This window comes from Capra hircus, chromosome 3 (assembly GCF_001704415.2).
Source record: "Capra hircus breed San Clemente chromosome 3, ASM170441v1, whole genome shotgun sequence".
Lineage (NCBI taxonomy): Eukaryota > Metazoa > Chordata > Mammalia > Artiodactyla > Bovidae > Capra > Capra hircus.
In genome coordinates, this window is record NC_030810.1 from 109,216,413 (window position 1) to 109,224,642 (window position 8,230).

Below are 8,230 nucleotides of genomic sequence, written 5' to 3' on the forward strand. Positions count from 1 at the left end.
GGAGACTTTATTTGTAAACAATATATCTGATAATGGGTTGATATCCAAAATATACAAAGAATTCATACAACTCAACATCAAACAAGCATGCAATACAGTTAAAAAAAATCAGTAGAGGGACTGAAGGAATATTTTTCCAAGGAAACATATAGATGGCCAACAGGCTCATGAAAAGTTGCCTAACATTACTAATCATCAGGGAAATGCAGTCAAAATTACCATGAGATATCATCTCACACCTGTCAGAATAGTTATTATGTCAAACAGTGACAAATAACAAGTCTTCATGAGAATGCAGAGAAAAGAGAACCCTTGTGCACTGTTGGTGGGAATGTAAATTGGTGTATCCACTATGGAAAACAACATGGAGATTTGCAAAAAATAAAGAATATAAAACTACCATATGATTCAGAAATACCACTCCTGAGTACCTATCCAAACAAAATAAAAATACTATTAGAAATCATATACACACCCCAATGTTCATGGCAGGACTATTTGCAATAACCAAAATACAGAAACAGCCTAAATGCTCATCAGTGGAAGAATAGATAAAGAATACATGGCCAATATATATGATGGGTTATTACTCAGTCATTAAAAAAAAAATGCAGTTTTGCTGTGTGCAACAACATGGATGGACCTAGAGGATATTATTCTGAGTGAAATAAGCCAGACAGACAAAGACAAGTATTTTATGATTTCATGTGATGTACAATCTAAAAAATTCAGATGAATAAACATATCAAAAACAAACAATTATAGGTACAGAGAACAAATAGGTATTCTCCAGAGGCAGAGTATAGTAGAAGCAAAGAAATAGGTGAGGGAGATTAACATGTGCAAACTTCCAGTTGCAAAATAAATGAGTCATGTGTAGGGAATGTACATAATGTAATAATGTACATAATGTAATATAAATGTACAGTGTATGGAATATAATCAATAAGAATGTAATATGGTAACAAGTATGTATGGTGACAATCATAGCTAGACTTATGGTGATTGGTTTGAAATGTATAGAAATATTATTTAGAAAGATGGTACCAATGATCTTGCATGCAGGGCAGCAAAGGAGACACAGATGTAAAGAGCAAACTTTTGGACTCTGTGGGAGAAGGTGAGGTTGGGATGATTTGAGAGAACAGCACTGAAACATGTACATTATCATATGTAAAATAGATGGCCAGGGCAAGTTCGATGTATGAAGCAGGGCACCCAATGGTCCGGGAAAACCCAGAGGGACAGGGTGGGGAGGGAAGTGGGAGTGGGTTCAGGATGGGGGGTCACGTGTATACTTATGGCCAATTCATGCTGCTGTATGGCAAAAACCATCACGATATTGTAAAGTAATTACATACATTTAAAATTAAAAAAAAAGAAATATTGAATAACTATGTCATGTTATAGCAACCAATACAATTTCTTAGCTCAATTATACTGCAAAAACAAACTCATAGCAAAAGATGGTAACCAGTAATCAGGGTGTGGTAGGGGGAAGGGAAATTAGATGAAGGTAGGCGAAATGTACAAACTTCAAAGCTATAGGATAAATAAGTACTAGGGATGTAATATACAACACGATAAATATAATTATGACTGCTGCATGTTATATATGAAAATTATTGTGAGAGTAAACTGGGTTCTCATTACAAGAAAAAAATTTTTTTGGTACATCTTTAATTTTGCACCTATATGAGATGATGGATGCTCACTAAAGTTATTGTGCTTATTACTTCATGATGTGACTTAGCAGCAGCAGCAGCAGTGTATAAATCGGATCACTATGTAGTATATCTTAAATTTATATGGTGGTGTATGTCAATTACGGCTCAAAAAAACTGGAAGAAAAATAATAAAATGCAAACTTTAGCCCCTTCTCCCCAATTAATAAATTAGATTGAGTAATTAAAAAGCATTTTCTGAGCTTTCCAGATCGGAATTTCACAACATATCTAGTCTCAGCGGTATTAGACAAGGTACTGCCAATTTACCTTGAGGGAAAAATAATTTTTAGAGTGGGATTTTTAATCCAGTCAAAATGATATTTAAATATGAGGGCTTCAAAAACTATTTTCCTGTATTCAAGGCCTTAGTACTTTTGACAGGCAAAGATCACATGGAGACATCTACTGGAAGTAACTAGTCAAAAAAAGGGTAATATATAAGGAAGTTGGAGCTTCCCAGGTAGCTCAGTGGTAAAGAATCTGCCTGACAGAGCAGGAGATACAAGAGACACAGGTTTGATTCCTGGGTCAGAAAGATCCCCTGAGAAGGGAATGACTACGCAATCCAGTATTCTTGCCTGGAAAATTGCATGGACAGAGGAGCCTGGTTGGTGATAGTCCATGGGATCACAAAAAGTCATGACTGAGCAACTGAGCATACACACCAATTATAAGGAAGTCAAGAAAAACTGTAAGTTGAAAGGTAAATAAAAGTGAAAACTTAACCTGATCAGGTGTGTCTATCTATGTCTTAAAATTAATAAAGCTCAGTTTGAAGATAAAAGAAACAGGAAGTATATCAACATGGTGGAGGGAGGGAGGAAAGACAAAGAACATGACAGTACACTAACCTACTTGTCTTAAACGTTAAGTAAGATAGGGGTATGAGTAAAAACCCAAACCAGAAATACTAACTCCTCCCCCTCAAAAAAAAGTTCAAGAAAAGAAAATATAGAAGCATCATAAATTGAAATGAATAGAAGAAACAAGATAATATATGTTATCTGTCAGCATAGACACAAAGAATCTAAGAGGTTAAACTTAAGTGAAAATTTGGTCAACTTGGATTTAGGAAATTTGCCAAGGTATTTTTAACAGAAGATCATTTGATGGTGGAAAAATAAAAGAAAAATATTTTATCATAAAATATGATAAAGAGTACCTAAATATGAAAAGAGTACCTAAAATGTGTAAAGCATACCTAAAAGAAAAGTAGTTTGTCTGTGTAGTCTAGCTTTAAACAGATCTGAAATAAAAAATATCATCAGAGCACAACACAATGATAAAAGATACAACTCCTAGGGAGATACAACAGTTTTCATTGTCTATTTACCTACTCAAAGTAAATATAATAGTACAATTAAGATTGTTTATCTAACATACAGAAGATTCTGAAATGAACATTAAAAATCTTATATTCTAGTTAAGCACATATAAAATATTTTTGCACCAGGTCATGCAGAAAGTCTTAAACAATTCTAAAAGTAGGCAATAGAAATCTGCTTGTAATTGCCTCTCCCTGCATCTCTCCTATGCTGTGCCACCAGAAAAAAAGTTATTAATTTTCAGGAAAGCAGAGAGTAATTCTAAAAGAGAGTGAAATAACAACTCTGGAAGCACATATAGAATGAAGTCTGAAAGAAAAATTAACTGTCTTAAGGGAGGTAAAGAAGCCATGCTTTGTATAACTGCATTTGTGGAATTGAAACTTATCTGCTCTGCTGTGTGTGTGTGTGTTTTCAAAAATTAGGATAATATCACACAATATAGTTTTATATCTGGTTCTATATTTTACTCAATATTATTTTATGATATTTTATCATGCCCTTATCTGGACTTTTACCCAGGCCCCCACCACAGCCACTAAGTTTCCTGTGCATCTTTTAGGGAAGGAAAGCAAATACTGTCTCTAAATATAACTCACGCCCATAGTTGCCTGGGGAATACATTTTAATATCTTCTATTGTCAAAATGCACCTCCCTTTCTTCAGGCTTCGGTTGTGGTAGAATGAAATGTCTATTATTTGTCTAGGCAGTAAATGTTTAGAATCAAGTTAGTGCTGTTTTCACTTTTCTGAATATAGTTGATTCCAATCCATTCCCCCCAAATTCTTCATCAAAAGCTCCCCTTGTCCTCTTGAGGTTACCAACCAGATACCCAGAGCTCTCAACAAGAATTCCTACTCATCTTACCTCAGTGGAGATGTCTTCCACAGCAGTCCAGATCTTGAGGTTATCTTTAAAAATATAAGAATCACTGTTTAAGTAGGATGATAAATCAGTAAAGCTCTTAGAGACTGAACTACAGAATTGTATAATCTCCTGAAGGGCAGAGGGAAAGGAAGTATTTTGAAAGATAACAGGGAAAAAGGGCACTGACTAGTCAAAACCCTTGATTGAGTGCTGGCTACCTCATATGGTGCTTTCCCAGAGAGGAGGACGTTATGAAACAGTATTGAGACTCCTCCCACCAATGCTCTTAGCTTTCGATTTCCTCAGTCAGAGAAAACAGTTTATTTCCTGTAAATATCTTACTCAAAAACAACAAAAAAATTTATGGCAAGGTTACACTCAAATTTTTTTATTATGAATGTTGGTAGATGAGAAGAGTTCCAAGATTAGAACTTTTTTTATCCAGAAGACTTACATGCGGGTCATTAAAAATCTATATTCACTTGAATGACTCTCAAATATATGAGAAGTAAGAGGAGTCATCTGGCTACTTGTCAGAAAACATTCCTATGTGCTGTTTTGGATCTGTCAGGAATCCTCTATTCCTTATTAATCCTGAATATTCAGGAATTAAGAGGAGAGGCAAGCCTCTCCCCAATGCTGAAGAATCCAGGCATATCCTTCATTAGTTTTTCTATACAGTGATAAGTCCCCTCTTCCTTCCTGTGAATCATATGGTAAAAGTGATTATTTAAAACTCTCTGTCTCTCTCTTTTTAATATGGATCTCCTATGTTTTGTAAGTCTGGAATTTTAATCTTTATCTTTGCTGAGAATAACTACAGTATATATGCCCACACCATGTTAATTAAAACACCTTTGCTCCATCAGAGCTTTGGTCCCCGTGTCTTTCTTTCTTTCTCTCTCTCTCAGGCTATTTCTTTGGAGCGCAGAGGCCTCCTGAGTTCACTTTCCTGCCCGAGCTTCTAAGACCCTCTAGAGAAGGTGCTCTGCACCTTCACCCTATCAAGAGGGCTCCTGAGGCCTCTGTGAAGAGAGCAAGCCCTGAGCCAGGGGCTTTATTGGCTTTCTGGGTAAACCAAGGAATATCAGCCTCTTTCTCTCTCCCTTACTTTCTTATCGGTCGACCCCGGACCACCAGGTTCTGGTCCATTAAAGGACCTCAACAGCTACTTACACTTGTTTCCTGTTTTTGGTGTAGCAGCAGCAAGAGAAGACGTTGGAGGAGCCATCTTTCTACTTTTTTTTTTTTTTTTTTTTTTTGGTCTAAAACTCCTGAGAGTGATTTTTCTATAAGTTATCTATTGGTTTAAATAGGATCTAAAACATTCACCCTTATCTCACTCATCTCACATGCTAGTAAAGTAATGCTCAAAAGTCTCCAAGCCAGGTTTCAACAGTATGTGAACTATGAATTTCCAGATAATCAAGCTGGTTTTAGAAAAGGCAGAGGAACCAGAGATCAAATTGTCAACATCTGCCAGATTATTGAAAAAGCAAGAGAGTTCCAAAAAACATCTATTTCTGCTTTATTGCTTGTGCCAAAGCCTTTGACTGTGTGGATCACAACAAACAGTAGGAAATTCTGAAAGAGATGGGAATGCCAGACCACCTGACCTGCCTCCTGATGAAATCTGTATGCAGGTCAAGAAGCAACAATTAGAACTGGACACAGAACAACAGACTGGTTCCAAATCGGGAAAGGAGTATGTCAAGATTATCCTGCTTATTTAACTTATATGCAGGGTACATCATGAGAAACACTAGGCTGGAAGAAGCACAAGCTGGAATCAAGATTGCCAGGAGAAATATCAATAACCTCAGATAGGCAGATGATACCACCCTTATGGCAGAAAGTGAAGAAGAACTAAAGAGCCTCTTGAAGAAAGTGAAAGAGGAGAGTAAAAAGTTGGCTTAAAGCTCAACATTTAGAAAACTAAGATCATGGCATCTGGTCCCATAACTTCATAGCAAATAGATGGGGAAAAAATGGAAACAGTGACAGACTTTATTTCTTGGGAATCACAAATCACTGATACTATTCTGTTCATACTGATCATAGGATTCTCAAGGCAAGAATACTTAAGTGGTTTGCCATTCCCTTCTCCACATTTTGTCAGAACTCTTCACCATGACCCATCCATCTTGGGTGATTCTTCACGGTATGGCTCATAGTTTCATTGAGTTAGAAAAGTCTGTGGTCTATGTGGTTAAATTGGTTAGTTTTATGTGACTGTGGTTTTCAGTCTATCTGCCCTCTGATGGGGAAGGTTAAGAGGCGCATGGAAGCTTCCTGATGGGAGAGACTGACAGGGGGAAACTGGATCTTGTTCTGATGGGCTAGGACATGCTCAGTAAATCTTTAATCCTATTGTCTGTTGATGAAAAAGAATGAAGGGATGGAGCCAAAGCAAAAACAATATCCAGTTGTGGATGTGACTGGTGATAGAAGCAAGTTCTGATGCTGTAAAGAGCAATATTGCATAGGAGCCTGGAATGTTAGGTCCATGAAGCAAGGCAAATTAAATGTGGTCAAACAGGAGATGGCAAGAATGAACATCGACAGTATAGGAATCAGTGAACTAAGATGGACTGGAATGGGTAATTTAACTCAGAGGATCATTATACCTACTACTACAGGAAGGAATCCATTAGAAGAAATGGAGTAGCCATCATGGTCAACAAAAGAGTCTGATGTGCAATACTTAGATGCAATCTCAAAAATGAGAGAATGATCTCTGTTCATTTCCAAGGCAAACCATTGAATATCACAGTAATCCAAGCCTATGCCCCAACCAGTAATATTGAAGAAGGTGAAGTTGAATGGTTCTATGAAGATCTACAAGACCTTTCAGAACTAACACCAAAAAAAAAAAAAAGTCCTTTTCATTACATAGGACTGGGATGCAAAAGTAGGAAGTCAAGAAACACCTGGAGTAACAGACAAATTTGGCCTTGGAATATGGAATGAAGCAGGGCAAAGACTAATAGAGTTTTGCCAAGAGAATGCACTGGTCATGGCAAACACCCTCTTCCAAGAACACAAGAGAAGACTACACATGGACATCACCACATGGTGAACACCAAAATCAGATTGATTATATTCTTTGCAGCCAAAGATGGAGAAGCTCTATACAGTCAGCAAAAACAAGACCAGGAGTTGACTGTGGCTCAGATCATGAACTCCTTATTGCCAAATTGAAGAAAGTAGGGAAAACCACTAGACCATTCAGGTATGACCTAAATCAAATCTCTTATGATTATACAGTGGAAGTGAGAAATAGATTTAAGGGACTAGATCTGACAGACAGAGTGCCTGATGAACTATGGAATGAGGTTCATGACATTGTACAGGAGACAGAGATCAAGACCATCCCCATGGAAAAGAAATGCAAAAAAGCAAAATGGCTGTCTGGAGAGGCCTTACAAATAGCTGTGAAAAGAAGAGAAGTGAAAAGCAAAGGAGAAAAGGAAAGATATAAGCATCTGAATGCAGAGTTCCAAAGAATAGCAAGGAGCAATAAGAAAGCCTTCCTCAGTGATCAATGCAAAGAAATGGAGGCAAACAACAGAATGGGAAAGACTAGAGATCTCTTCAAGAAATTAGAGATACCAAGGGAAAATTTCATGCAAAGATGGGCTCGGTAAAGGACAGAAATGGTATGGACCTAACAGAAGCAGAAGATATTAAGAAGAGGTGGCAAGAATACACAGAAGAACTGTACGAAAAAGATCTTCATGACTAAGATAATCACGATGGTGTGATCATTCATCTAGAGCCAGACATCCTGGAATGTGAAGTCAAGACACTACGGACAAAGCTAGTGGAGGTGATGGGATTCCAGGTGAGCTAATTCAGATCCTGAAAGATGATGCTGTGAAAGTGCTACACTCACTATGTCCGCAAATTTGGAAAACTTAGCAGTGGCCACAGGACTGGAACATGGTCCGGTTTCCTTCCAATCCCAAAGAAAGGTAATGCCAAAGAATGCTCAAACTACCACACAATTGCACTCATCTCACATGCTAGTAATGGACAGGGCAATGGCAACCCACTCCAGTGCTCTTGCCTGGAAAATCCCATGGATGGGGGAGTCTGGTAGGCTGCAGTCCGTGGGGTCACGAAGAGTCGGACACAGCTGAGCGACTTCACTTTCACTTTTCACTTTTATGCATTGGAGAAAGAAATGGCAACCCACTCCAGTGTTCTTGCTCGGAGAATCCCAGGGACGGGGGAGCCTGCAAGGCTTCCATCTATGGGGTTGCACAGAGTTGGACACGACTGAAGCAACTTAGCAGCAGCAGCAGTAG

At 37.8% G+C, this 8,230-nt stretch overlaps 1 protein-coding gene across 3 annotated transcripts in view; it reads right to left on the reverse strand.

The window, feature by feature from the left end:
* LOC102173932 (interferon-activable protein 203) overlaps window positions 1–4,170 on the reverse strand; it is a 41,462-nt gene extending 37,292 nt beyond the window's left edge. For 2 of the 3 annotated variants that reach the window (XM_005701417.3, XM_005701415.3), the window contains exon 1: window positions 3,921–4,170. The gene's annotated coding sequence lies outside the window, so the exon portion shown is untranslated. The remainder of the gene's footprint in view (window positions 1–3,920) is intronic. The other variant, XM_005701416.3, reaches the window with a different exon arrangement.